Below are 14,972 nucleotides of genomic sequence, written 5' to 3'. Positions count from 1 at the left end.
TAATCCCAGCACTCGGGAGGCAGAGCCAGGCGGATCTCTGTGAGTTCGAGGCCAGCCTGGGCTACAAAGCGAGTTCCAGGAAAGGCGCAAAGCTACACAGAGAAACCCTGTCTCAAAAAAAAAAAAAAAAAAAAAAGAAATACAGAAACAATCATATTAGACTTTTTAAAAAGAAACAGGCCATTATTTTACTCAATGTGGGTTTTTTGTTGTGTTTTTGTTTTGTTAGATATCCTTCTGCCTCTAACAAGTACTGTTATCAGGAACCCACATTTTACATGGTTCAATGATCTGGCCATCAGAGCACAACACATGGAAATAAGTACTGCACTGAGCAACTAGGCACAGATTTGGTTTTAGTAGTAACTGGCCACATGATCACCAGCAAACTATCAATCTTGTGTTCCTTAGAAGTACTTCGAATGGAAGGATTAGGTGCTCTCTAAACTTTCTTCAATACTGATGGAAACCACTTTAAGCTACAAAGTGTAACATATACCCATTCTTTGTAGAAGGTCTACTTTATAATTTGTGGAGTGGAAAGCAGTGTAGAAATGGAAGATCAAATACTCTGTCTAAACATGTGTCTTAGTTAGGGTTTCTATTACTGTGGGTTCCTTTAAAAATCAAAATTAAATACCTTCTTCAAGAGGAAAGAACCAGGGCACCATCACAATCTGAACCAAGCAAAACCAAACTCCAACAGTATTAATAACTCAATGTCCCATTATATGGGATCCACTCACCATCTTCTGGGCTCCTCCAAAGGGCTTGGGTCACTTCTCCGGCTCTTCCTCTGCAGCACACACAACTTGTCTTCTAGGCTCCAGCTGGCTCCACTCTACTGCTGCTGCTGTTCTTGGTGGTCATCCCATGGTACTGGCATCTCCAAAATGCTGGGTCTTCTGCTGCAACTGGGCTGCACTTTCACCAATAGGCTCTCCTAGGCTCTCTTCATGGTGCCAAGCCTCAACTTCGCTTCATTGACCCCTTCAATCCTGGGCCTTCAACTGCCACTGAGGCTGCACCTTCACCAATAGCCTCTCATAGGCTCTCTTCATGGTGCCAACTTCTTTACATGACCCCTTCAGTCCTAGGCCTTCAACTGCCACTGAGGCTATACCTTTACCAATGGCTTCTCCTGGCCTCTCACAGTAACATGCCTCAGCTGTTCTCCATGTCTCCTTCATGCCTTCAAAACCAGGACCACCAGGGTGATGTTTACACATTACCAAGTCCAGCTGCCAGCACAAGGTATAACCATGACTACCTCTGGAACAGCTTCTCTGTGCTCTCAGGAAACACTTCCCAGAAGATTTTACCTCTTAATTGCTGCTTAATTCTTAGCTCCAGCCGACCAGCATCAGGTATCCCAGCAAAGCAAAATTTTGCCTTACTAGTTCTGGTATCTTGTTAATCACAGCTGATTCTTCAGCCCCAGTTAAGCAGAACCACAGGATCTTAATTCAAAATAACAAATGGCCCCGATAGAGTCTTTAAACTTCCCTCTGAAACTTCACAAGCCAGGCCTCCATCTTCTGTACTGCTCTTAACATTCTTATCTTCCAAGTTACACAGAATATCACAGAGCTTTTAACACTCAATGGCTCTTCTAACTCAAAGTTCCAAAGTCCTTTCACAATCCTCCCCAAAACATGGTCAGATCTGTCACAGCAATACTCCATTACACTGGTACCAATTTGTCTTAGGGTTTCTATTGCTGCAACAAAACACCATAACCAAAAAGCAAGTTGGGGAGGAAAGGGTTTATTTATTTGGCTTATGCTTCAGCATTGCTGTTCATCACTGAAGGAAGTCAGGCCAGGAACTTAAAGAGGGCAGGCTCCTGGAGACAGAAGCTGATGCAAAGGCCATGGAGGAGTGCTGCTTACTGGCTTGCTTCCCACGACATGCTCAGTCTGCTTTCTTATAGAACCGAGGACTACTAGCCCAGGAATGGCCCCACCCACCATGGGCTGGGCCCTCACCCATCAATCACTAAATGAAAAAAATGCCTTATAGCTGGATCTCATGGAGCCTCCTTCCTCTGATGACTCTAGCTAGTGTCAACTGACACACAAAATCAGCCAGTACAGCATGTAAGTTATATAAGCTGTTGTGGTCTGAATAAAAATGGCCCCCATAGACTCTTGGGGAGTGACATTGGAATAGGTGTGACCTTGCTGGAGGAAGTGTATTACTGTGGGGTTTCAGAAGCTCAAGCCAGGCCTAGTGGCTCATTTTCTCTCCCTGCTCCCTGAGAATCCAGATACAGAACTCTCAGCTACCTCTCCAGCACCAGGTCTGCCTGTGTGCCACCATGCTTCCCTCCATGACAATAATGGACTAAACCTCTGAACTGTAATCCAGCCCCAATTAAATGCTTTCCTTTATAAGAGTTGCCATGGGCCGGGCGGTGGTGGCGCACGCCTTTAATCCCAGCACTCGGGAGGCAGAGGCAGGCGTATCTTTGTGAGTTCGAGGCCAGCCTGGTCTACAGAGCGAGATCCAGGAAAGGCGCAAAGCTACACAGAGAAACCCTGTCTCAAAAAACCAAAAAAAAAAAAAAAAAAAAAAAAAAAAAAAAGAGTTGCCATGGTCATGGTGACTCTTCACAGCAATAAAAACCCTAAGATATAAGGCAACAGACTTCAAGCATGTCCTGTACCACCACTTTGACAAGCACACATGCACAATATCCAAGCTGAAAAGGTGCAAGACGCAGTTTTCACATGGCAATAAGATAATAGACTCTCCTTATCTCTGGCAATGTCTGAGTATTCCACTGGAGTGACAATGTAGGTGATACAAGTATATAATTCATAAATACTACATGACTAACTTCAAATGAAGTTACCACACTACTAAGGATTTTACATAATTTATGTCCTACTGGTAACTATAATCTCAATTAAAACTGGAATGTAATTGTATTTTAAGTAGTTTTCCCATATTCAAAATTACTAAATGAAAAATAATATGTATAATTGATGTAAGTTTTTTATTAAAAACTGAAGTATTACATTTTAATTAAAATAACACTGTTCCCAGCTGGGCAGTGGCACACACCTTTAACCCCAGTACTCAGGAGGCAGAGGCAGGTGCATCTCTGGTCTACACAGTGAGTTCTAGGACAGCCAGGGATACATAGAGAAACCCTGTCTCAAAAAACCAAAAACCAAAACCAAAACACTGTTCCCAATTCTAACTCTCAAGGTTTATCTTGTCATATAGACTCAGTATCATTCTGGGCACTTTTTGCCTATATAAAAACAAATTAAAAGGTAATATGACTTATTTAATATTATAATGTCCCTCCATTTTTCACATGCAACTATTGAGAATATCATGCACATACAGACACAGTGGAACACACATTGGAGCATAGAACAGCAGGAAAATTTTGTACACTGTTAGTACGTCCAGGATAAGGTAGATTTGTGAAAGAATCTTTTGCACTCACAGGATCTAAGAATAACAGGTTGTCTTCTAATCTAAGGGCTTCTTCCACTCAAACCCTCTCAGCTTCCAAAATTTCCTAGCAGGAGATGTGGTAAAGCACTGTCCTGACACCGGAATCAGTCAGCCACTGGCACAGTATCCAGGGTGATGACAGCATCAGATCCTGAGTGAAGGAGCCACATGATTTTAGAGTCTGTACTAAGTGCAAGTTCAGCTTTCTTATGTTTGAGGGCATTCTCAGATGAAAACGTTTTATACACCAAGGTACACACACATGTATCTGAGGATCTGGATTCACTCCAACTGCACATATCTTTGAGACAATTTAGACTCTCCCTTCTTGTGCCTGTAAGCCTTGAGTTTGTTTACATTCAGACAATGTCTTCTTATATACTTTAATACTTTTCTCACATATGAAGAAAACAATAAATTAAGTAGTGCTAAAAATACTAATTTTCTTATCTTCAAAGCTTCATGTCCTTCTCCTGAAGAAAATATACAAACTCGATTAATATTTGTTTTGTTGTTTGGTTAGTTTTAGTGAAAAAAAATTTTTTTGACTTCTCATCCCAAATAACATGAAGCTACCACTAATACTTCCTTTTAGTTTCAAAAGCCCATACCAGGCTCTGTGTCTGTCTGCTTACTGCCTACAGATCAGGGTGTAAAGCTCTCAGCTACTACTCCAGTGCCATGCCTATCTGCTTCTCATCATGATGATCATGAACTAATCCTCAAAAACTATAAGCAAGCCCCTAATAAAATTCCTTCTTTTATAAGAATTGCCTTGGTCATGGTGTCTCTTCATAGCAATAGAACAGTAACTAAAACACTCTGCAAAAAAAAAAAAAAAAAAAAAAAAAGAGCAGGAGCGGGCAAGCATGGTGACCTCTATACCTTTAAATTGAGTACTAGGGGAGCTGAGACAAAACTGCTGTAGAGTTGGAAACCTCCTTCACATACACAGCTACTAACAGGTCAGCCAGGGATATATATAAAGACTGTCAAAAAAAAGTTAAAGAAAGTGATAAAATTGGGAAAGAAACATAAGTTAGAAGTTCTTTATGGATGAGAAAGGAAACCTTGAATTACGGTGATTTTTACATTGCAGCTGTTCAAAAATCCTTGGTTACTGATTGTAGATCAGCCAGGTAGAGAGTGTGAAATGTAAAACCATTCACTCTAAGTTCACTAAAAGGGTGAAGAAATAGTGGTAGAGTTAGCATGGGAGTTATATAGAACAAGCTCTGTCCTGAAAGGGCAATTTCTGTTCCTAAGCATGTAATGAGGGAAACTGCCCAAAAATCAACAACCTAGCTACCCAGCTTAGAATCCCACCTGAGAAACAGATTCAGGAAACAAGTTCGTGTGTATTAGTGAAAGCACAATACAGAAAAAGAGGGTAGAAAAGGCTTAAGTCTTAAGACCATAGAAACAGAAAAAAATGGATTTTTACAGGTTCTAGAGCCTTCTTATTTACATGAGGTAGCAAAGGAGGTATAGGAACTAGCCTTGGTCTCAGGGCTAGTGAGGAGCATCAGTACTAGAATGAAGGCTGACTTTTTGATGCACAGGTCCTACTAGCCTCTCCTTCTGCAGAATATTTTGTGTGGTATGTCTGCATGTGTTTATCTGTGCACAGACACTCTGTCCTTATCCACTTAAGGTCTCTCATTAAATCTGGAGCTTAATTTTTCAGTTAGGCAGGCTGGCTGGCCAATGAGCTACCCACATCTTCTCCAGTTACAAGCACTCATGGCAACACCTAACTTCTCACAGGTACTGGGATCCAAACTCAGGTCCTCATGCTTGTTCAATAAGCATGCTCCTTGACTCACTAGGCCACAGCCCCAGTGAAGCAGAGTGTTTACTGCTAATTGTCTGATGTTTGCTTCATCTTATCTTCAAGCCCTCTTTGGAAAATGACTTTCTTTTCCCTTTACTGATGTATGAAATTATGTATCTTTACCTGGGAAAGTTTAACAGACATCTAAACTATAATAGAGATGTTACTTTGATAAAAGTTTTGAATATAGAAAGGGAAAATTGCACTGAAATATTTGAGGGGGTAGGGATAGCAGACCTAATTTAAGGGTATGAAACAGAAAGTCTAGGTGGAGAGAGACTTGGTCCATTTCATTACTGGTGATTGTTAGGTGGTGCAGAGCTGCTGCAGCAGCTGGAATGCTGCAAGTCTGAGGCCAGTCTGGGACATACATTCAATTCCAGGCCAGCCCATATTACACATGAAGACCACAGCTCAAAGATGCAAGAAATATAGTGGTGATAACTTTCTACAGTTACTTGCTAGTCATTAAAACTCAATAATGTACTGAGTACTTTCTTATATTTGATAAGCACTAAAAATTCAAATATGAGAAGACATAAGCTCTAACTTGAGGAACTTGGTGTGGGGGAGAAGTATAGCTAGAAAGACTGGGTGTCACATGAACCTTTATAATGAATAAGTTTTGTCTTTTTAATAGAAAACAAGTCCAAAACAAAACAAAAGACATTGTACTTGATGAGTTCTTCAAGTTTGTCTATAAAATGTTGAAAAGACGCCGGGCGGTGGTGGCGCACGCCTTTAATTCCAGCACTCGGGAGGCAGAGCCAGGCGGATCTCTATGAGTTCAAGGCCAGCCTGGACTACCAAGTGAGTTCCAGGAAAAGGCGCAAAGCTACACAGAGAAACCCTGTCTCGAAAAAAAAAAAAAAAGAAAAAAAAATGTTGAAAAGTATTCTATTTCACTGACAAAATAAACTTACATTGATAAACTGAAGTCAGCCAACCAAGGAGTGTTAATTTTCCCTGTAACTCAAGAGATATACAACAGACACAAAATTAGTTTGTGTTAGCTTGTTTTTTAGTAACAATAAGCCAAATCTGCCATCAGCTATGTTACTAGCTTCCTATTAAAGTCTGATGAGGTGCTTATTAAAATTACCTGAGCAGAGTTGGGCATAGTGGCACATGCCTTTATTCCCAACACTGAAGAGGCAGAAGCCAGCAGATCTGAGTTTGAGGCCAACCTGGTCTACACTGTGAATTCCAGAACAGTTAGGACTATATAGAGACCCTGTCTCAAAATAAATATAAAATAATTCTGTGAAGTTTAGTGGTCTTTAATATGGACCACACATGTAAATGACTGCTGTGTCTAGTGTTTTTTCTTACATAGTCTTTCCTCTGTACTGTATCTTTATTTAGTTTATCCTCTGTAAAAACCCACATTTACTCAAGACACATCAAATTATGTCCATTGGGCCCACAGGCCAGAATTCCCTCTTCCAGCATAACAAATCCCAATTTCCCTCAATTATGAACAACTATAATTCTATGCCGTGGGATGTCTTTCTGTATGCTGTGAATATGTTGCTCTGATTGATTGACAAATAAAATGCTGATTGGCCAGTAGCCAGGCAGGAAGTATAGTATAGGTAGGATAAGCAGAGAGGAGAATTCTGGGAAGTGGAAGGCTGAGTCAGGAGATGTTGCCAGCCACTGCCGCCATGGGAAGCAAGATGTGAAGGCAGAACTGGGAAAAGGTACCAAGACACGTGGCTAAACATAAATAAGAATCATGGGTTAATTTAGTGTAAGATCTAGCCAGCAAGAAGCCTGCCACGGCCATACAGTTTATAAGTAATATAAGTCTATGTGTGTTTACTTGGGTCTGAGCGGCTGCAGGAACGGGGTGGACACAGGAAAACTTCAGCTACAATTCTATTTTATACCTTAGTATGCTAAAGGTAAGAAACCCAACCATTTAAAAATAAATAGCAGCAAGACACGTCAGACACATCAGTTAACACTACAAAAACCCAGAACTGGTAAGAGAGCATGAGTACATACTGCTCTTGCAAAGGATAAGAGTTAGATTCCTTGCACCCACAGCTGCCTATAACTCTGACTCCATCTGATATTCTCTTCTGCCCTCCAGTCACCTGCACTTATATGCACACAACCCTACTCATACACAAAATTAAAAATGAATCTAAAAATATCTCAAAACCACATATTACTATTTTCCACCTTCAGGGTTCCCCCCCCCCAATATATATAGCATAATACAGAACTGGAATATACTGTTTCATTTCTGACCCATTTTATTATTAAAACTGTGGAAATGGGATTCATTGTGGCATCTCCATACATGACTATATTATGTCTACTAACCTTCTAAACTCTCCCTGTTTCCCCTTGATCCCCTTTCCAGTCCCTAATAGTACTTCTAATTTCAAGTCCTTTTCTATTTATATATAAAAGAAAACACTGTAAGTATTTCACTTACCATGTCTTCTACTACCACCATTTTAATGCATGTGATGAATCTTGCTATAGCAATAACACTGCTGTTTACATACTATATTCATCCATTTACTGACTGGCACATAGGCTGAGTCCACACCTTGGCTATGGCAAATGTCAGTAAGCAAGCACATATTCCTTTTGTATGCTGATTTCATTTTTACGATGAAAACCCAGAAATGTGATAGCTAATTGATATGATCATTCTATCCTTCATGTTTGAAGAAACCTCCTTACTATGTTCCACACTGGCTACTGGCTGTATTAATTTACTCCTAACAGTACATGCATGATAAGAGCTCCTTTTCTCCAAATTCTATCTTTAAAAAAAATTATTTCTCAACTCTAGAATGAGCAGTAATGGAATCTCATTGTAGTTTTCTTTTGCCAGATGACTAAATGACTATTTTCCCATAAAGTTATTAGCTAGTTGTATTTCTTCTTTGGTATCTATTCAGACTGTCACATCCTTTAAACTATGTGTTAATTTTATATGTTCTTTATATAATCTCCTATAAAATGAGTAGATGATAAAGACCAAGTATTACCTATTTCTCTATTACTATTCTGAAACACCATGACCAAGGCAGCTTACAAAAGAGTTTAATCGGCCCTGGTTCAACAGGGTTAGAATCCACGATGACAGAGCAAAGGCTTAGCAGCAAAACAGTTAAGAGCTCACATCTTGAACCACTAGAAAGAGGCAAAGAGCACACTGGGAATGGCAGTGTCTTCTGAAACCTCAAAGCCTACCTCCAGTACACACCTTCAACAAGGGCACACCTCCTAATCCTTCCCCAAGAGTTCCAACTGGGGACCAAGTATTCAAATATAATGAGCCTGTGGGGGCCATTTTCATTCAAATCACCACAGACCTTTGCATTCTATAGGCTGGCAGAGTGAAGACTATCTGCTTTGTTGGGCAGAACTTTTAGGTGTAATTCCAGGCATCATTTCTTGTTTTCTCTACTTTTGAAGTCTTACCTAGGAAATCAGTCTGTGCCAATATCCTGAAGTGTTTTCCTTACATCTTATTTTGGTTCCAATACAGTTTTGCTTAGATTTCCCTAGCTACTTGAAATATTTTGTGCTTACATGAATTTTGGGATGTTTTCTCCAGTTATGCAATGTTATTCTTGGTATTAAAGTCATCAGTGTTATACTGGGGCCTTAAATCTTTTTATGTCTAGTAGTGTTTTGTTTTTATAAAATTAGGTGCTGTTTGAATACTTGTCATATAAATTTACATCTTATTCTGATTTTCTTCAAGTAGCTTTGAATATAGTTTGCTTATATCTCCCTATATCTTATAAATTCAATTATTTATATTAGTAATTTTTCTTATTCCTCATTGGCATATCTTTTTCTAGTGGAACTTATTCACATTCTCAATGATAGTGCTTACTAAATTTTTTCTCCTCTGGGTATAGGATTCCCTTAGCCTCTTTTGTAAGTGTCTTCTAGTGGCCATGAATTCCCTTAATTTATCCTTATCCTGGAAGGTTCTCTTTCAACTGTGAAGGACAACTTGGCTGGGTATAATCTGGGTTGGTAGTAATGTTCATTCAGGACCTGAAATACATCAGTCCATCCCCTCCAGGCTTTCAGAGTTCTAAGGAAACTGCAGTTAGTCTGATGTATTTGCTATTACATGTTACTTGACATTTCTCTCTTGGAAACTTTATTCTGTACTTTTAACAACTTAACTATTACTTCTATGGTCGTGTGTGTTTGAGACTCCAAATGCTTCTTGTACCTAGACGTCCATGTCTTTCCAAAGATTTGGGGTGTTTTCATTATTATTTTACTGAGTTTTTTGTTTTTTTTTGTTTGTTTGTTTGTTTGGTTTTTGTTTTGTTTTTATGCCCACAACCTGTAGTTCTTCTTTCTCAGGTATGCCAATGATTCAAATATTTGAGTGTTTTGTTTTGTTTTTTGAGACAGGGTTTCTCTGTGTAGTTTTGGTGCCTGTCCTGGATCTCGCTCTGTAGACCAGGCTGGCCTCGAACTCACCGAGATCCCCCTCGCTCTGTTCCCAAGTGCTGGGATTAAAGGCGTGCACCACCCACCACATGGCATATTTGAGTTTTTTAAGAGTATCCTAAAGCTCTTGGATTTTCTCTTCATCTTTTTTTCTTTTGTTCTGTCTGACACTAACAATTCAGATGATCTGTCTTCAAGCTCTGTTTGATCTAATTTGTTATAAAGGCTCCCAGCTAATTTTTCTATTTGATCTTGAGAGCTACTTGTTTCCTCCATGATTTCTGTCCAGTTCTCTTTTAGATCCTGTGTTGCTTTTAGTTCATTTAACTGTTTGGGTTTTTTATTTTGTTTTGGTGCTTTTCATTGTTCTTTTGTTTTTTATGTTGAGAATTGTTCATTTGTTGGAATGGGTATCTTTTATGATATTACATGATAGCCTTCTTAGTGGTTCTCTCTTGATAATATGTCTTGAGAAGTATTATTCTTGGGTTTGACGCTGGTATTTCTCAAATGAAATCTTGCCTGTATTTTACTTCCAGATTCTTCATCTAAAGCACAAGTAACACCATTTCACTTCCCCACAAAACCACCTATGACTTTAAATTGCTTAAAATTCAACCTAAAATTCAGCGGAATGCTGTAGGTTTTCTCAGATTTTGATCCTATTATATCTTTCTTTAGACCTAACCCACCATAAACAGTGATCCATTAATCCAAAAATATTTATGTACTATGCATTGACAATATAGTTGGAAACAATACAAGGGGCCTGACTTTATGGTGCTTAGTGACAGAAAAGACTGAAGAGGAAAGGGAGAAGAGGAGTTAGAGGAGTTACTAGCTGCCCTTCCAGGAGACCCAGGTTCAATTCCCAGAACCCACAGAAAGCTCATGATAATCTGTAACTCCAGTTCCAGGGGAATCTCACACCGTCTTCTGGCCTCCTCAAGTACTAAGCATTTGTCATGCACATACATGCAAGCCAAACACCCACACACATAAAAATAAATAAATCCTTAAATCTGGCACTGATCATGGTGGTGAAGACCTGTAATCCTAGCACTTAGGTGGTAGAAGCAGGGTAATCAGAAGTTTGACATGCCAGCTAGATGGCTCAGCAGGTACCTGCCAAACCTGACAACCTGAGTTTGAGATACCTGAACCCACATAATGAAAGGAGAGAACCAACTCCAAGTTGTCCTTCACAAACACCATGGTATTCATGTCCCACCCCCATGCACAAATAATAATTTTAAAACAGCAAATGGCCAATTTTCTGTGGCAAGAACCCAACTACTAATAATTCCTATGTATAAATTACAGCTATGGTCTGGAGAGCTGAACAAGGTTCTATTTTTTTGCATCTAGGTCCTCACACAGACTAAGCCATATATACCTCTTTAAATTTCATTTTGAAGCAAGGTCTCATAGAGTTGCCTAACCTGGGCTTGACTTCCCATCCTCCTGCCTTAACCTCTTTGAGTACCTAGGACTGCAGGCCTGCACCACCAGACCCAGCAGCAGGCAAACATGTATGAATATGTTGGCATTCTTTACAACACTCTAGCCTGAATCAACCTATGTTAAACCCGGAGCCTTTGCTCTCTACTGCAACCTGAGTACAATATAAAAGTTTGGCAGACAAACAGAAAAAAACAAACAAAACCCCAACAAATACCTGTTTAAGAGAATGCCATGTTAAGGTTCTTATAAATCACACACATACACACACACACACACACACACACACACACACACACACACACACACACGTCAGCTCAGTTTGAGAACATGCATGATTCATCATCATTCATATCTTATCAGCTTAAAAATTCCAAAATAGGGATGGGCATGGTGATATGCATTCATTCATTTGCTTTTTTTTTTTTTTTTTAAAAAAAAAAAAGGTCATTTCTCTGTTATGCAGCCCTGGCTGTCCTGGAATTCACTCTGTAGACCATGCTGTCTTTGAACTCAGAGATCCACCTGCCTCTGCCTGCTTCATGCTGGGATTAAAGGTGTGAACCACTACACTTGGATGGTCACATGCATTTAACCCCAGAACTTGTGAGGCACAGGATTCAGGTCTGAGTTTTGAGGCCAGCCTGGTCTACTCAGTGAGTTCCAGGACAGCCAGAGCTAAATAACAAAAAGATCTTGTCTCATAAAAAGAAAAACAAACAACAACAAAAAACCTTCCAAAATCAAAAGTTTATAAAGGAAATTAAAAATGTAGCCCAAGAAAGCCAGACCAGCCAGGCATAAAATCACAGAGATGGAAGTAGAAAGATAAGGAATAAGGATAAAGGAAGACAGCAAGATGGTACAGCAGGTAAAGGTTTCTTTTTAATAATTTATTTTATGTGTATTACTGTTTTGCCAGCATGTGTATCTGTGTGAGGGTGTTGGATTCCCTGGAACTGGAGTTACAGGAAGTTGTGAGCTGCCATGTGGGTGCTGGGAATTGAACCAGGGTTCTCTAGAAGAACAGCCAGTGCTATAAACTACTGAGCCATCTCTCCAGCCCCCAGGTAAAGTCTCCTAACACCAATTTGGCCTCTGACCTCCACATGTATCCCCCTACAACAAAAGTTTTAAGTGGCCAGGCGGCGATGATGCACGCCTTTAATCCCAGCACTCGGGAGGCAGAGCCAAGCTGATCTCTGTGAATTCAAGGCCAGCCTGGTCTACAGAGAGAGATCCAGGACAGGCTCCAAAGCTACAGAGAAACCCTGTCTCGAAAAAAAAAAAAAAATTAAAGTTGGTGTCCCTGTTTGTTTGTGGAGGCAGAGAAAAAAATGGGCCAGGTAGCACAGCCCTATAATCCCTGTGAAGCCTAAACCAGGAAGATAATAATTTCAAGGCTAGCCTGTACAACTTGGAGTATCTGAAAAATAAAACTGAAATAAAATAAAAAGGCAATTCAAGGTACAATTTGGTTGTAGAATATGCAGAGGCCCTTGGTTTAATTGTCAATAGAACAGACTTTTGTGCTAGAGTCAAGAGCAATGAATGGCTCTCAACCTGTGGGTCATGACCCCTTTGTGAGGGTTGAACAACCTTTCATAGGGGTCCCATATCAGATATCCTGCACATCCACATCAGATATTTACATTACAATTCATAATTGCAAAATTACAGTTATGAATTAGCAACAAAAATAATTTTATGGTTGGGGGTCACCACAACATAAGGAACTGTATTAAAGGGTCACAGCATTAGGAAGGTTGAGAACCACTGGTCATGAGACAACTGTTGGTAGAAAGGTATGTCAAAAATACCAATATTAGATTTTAATCTTCAGGCTTTTAAACTGATTAAAGGTGGATAATTAATGGGAATAAAGTTCTAAAATGCTTGCACACCTTAACATTTTCAAATTCACAAGGGTTTTGTTTATTTTTGGAAAGCAAATGAAAAAAAAATCACACCAGACTCTCTCATTCTTGTCATAATTTCAAGGCTAATCTTCCTTTTTAAAAGTGGGGGAGATTAGAAAAACCTGAAGCACCCACCCATTAGAAAATGTTCCTATATTACCATTTATCATTCGCTTTTTATCATTAAACACTTCAAGTCTACCGATACTATAAAGGCCAACGGCCTTTTACAGCTTCTAGAGACAATCCATGTGAAACCCAAGGTTCCTTCACTAACAGAATGCAGGTCACTGGAACATGGCAAACAAGTCCACACATCAAAAGTGCAGCTCACTTTCTGCCGACAAGGCTTTCTTTCTAGAACTTCTCTCCAATGCAGAGTTGAGTGCCAACTTTACAAGATGCCTGGCATTCATTTCTTCAACACTAAACTTTTTTTTTTTTTTTTTTTTGGTTTTTCGAGACAGGGTTTCTCTGTGTAGCTTTGCGCCTTTCCTGGAACTCGCTTTGGAGACCAGGCTGGCCTCGAACTCACAGAGATCCGCCTGCCTCTGCCTCCCGAGTGCTGGGATTAAAGGCGTGCGCCACCACCGCCCGGCTAAACTTTTATCTGGTTCCCAGAAGGTCACTCCGGTACCCTGAGTCTTGGTCCCACACACTATGGCAAATCTGGAACACCAGACCCAGCCCCTCCAGTCATCCTCACACGGGAGCCGGGGAGGTGGGAGGGGGTCAGTCAATGTCCTGTCTTCGAAGTGGTGCTGGTGGAAGTAGATGTGCCAGTCATGTCTTCCCTCCCAATCTAACCACACATCGTTGGCCTGGGCACTCTGGATGTCAGAGGCATGTGTGTGTCCTGTTCTTACACACTTGCAGGAAGGTGTCATGAGTCCTGTAGAAGATGCAGCCTCGGAAGCCCCTTGGCAAGATGGCAGCTGGGCCCGGGTCTCCTCAGCTGTTCGCTCAGCCAGCCTCCAACTCAACGTTTCTCTCACTCACTAGGGTATTCACGACTTGTTATGACATCCCCAACACGACCTCAACTTGGATTTGCTAAGTTTCACCCACCAAGGAACTTTCTAGAACTCGCTTCCCTTGGAAAAAGCGTGGCCCAGCCGGGCAGCGGTGGCGCACGCCTTTAATCCCAGCACTCAGGAGGCAGAGGCAGGTGGATCTCTGTGAGTTCGAGGCCAGCCTGGTCCACAGAGCGAGACCCAGGGCAGGCACCAAAACTACACAGAGAAACCCTGTCTCAAAAAAAAAAAAAAAAAGGAAAAGCGTGGCCCACAGACCTGCAGCTCCCTGAGAGGCACTGACTCTGGGCCAGCAGCTCAGGACCCCACGGAGTCACCTCACGTGACCCGGCCCTCTCCTCAGAGGGGACCCACGGCCCACTCGACCGCCTCACCTCCCATGAACCTGGGAGCCCGCGCCCGAGCTGTGGCGACCCCGTGGAGTCACCTCCCATGACCCTGGAGACCCCGCTCAACGAGAGGACCCACGCCCGCCCGCGCCTGTCACCGCACCTCACGCGACCCCACCTCCCCCCACGACCCACCCCTGGCCCCGAGGGGACGCCGACCCAAGCCCGTCACGACCCCGCCTCAGCTCACGTGACCCTGTCCCCGCGGGGACCCCGCCGCCTCACCTCACACGACCCTGACACCTCACCGCTAAAATTAGACCGAGCGAGCCGCGCGCTCACGTGCACGCGGCCGGCCGGGGGCCAGGGCCGGACGGCGTGAGTCATCAGCCCCGCCCCCCACGGAGAACGCGCTGACGTCAGGCGCGTCCCCGAAGGGTGACGTGAGCGCGCTGCCGGGCCGCCGGGATGG

General features: G+C 41.7%; 1 long non-coding RNA gene across 6 annotated transcripts in view; it reads right to left on the bottom strand.

Annotated features, from left to right (window-relative positions):
• The window catches only part of LOC128110154 (uncharacterized), a 66,782-nt gene extending 53,190 nt beyond the window's left edge, over positions 1-13,592 (bottom strand). For 5 of the 6 annotated variants that reach the window (XR_008218096.1, XR_008218099.1, XR_008218095.1 and 2 more), the window contains exon 1: positions 747-13,591. This is a non-coding gene — a long non-coding RNA (uncharacterized LOC128110154). Of the gene's footprint in view, positions 1-746 lie in introns of all 6 variants that reach the window. The other variant, XR_008218100.1, reaches the window with a different exon arrangement.
• Positions 13,593-14,972: the final 1,380 nt, after the last annotated feature.

Source organism: Peromyscus californicus, unplaced genomic scaffold, assembly GCF_007827085.1.
Source record: "Peromyscus californicus insignis strain IS unplaced genomic scaffold, ASM782708v3 Scaffold_14__1_contigs__length_90479793_seg_2, whole genome shotgun sequence".
In the NCBI taxonomy this organism is placed as follows: Eukaryota; Metazoa; Chordata; class Mammalia; order Rodentia; family Cricetidae; genus Peromyscus; species Peromyscus californicus.
The sequence above is the reverse complement of the archived record's forward strand: the minus strand, read 5'-3'. Positions and strand labels throughout refer to the sequence as shown.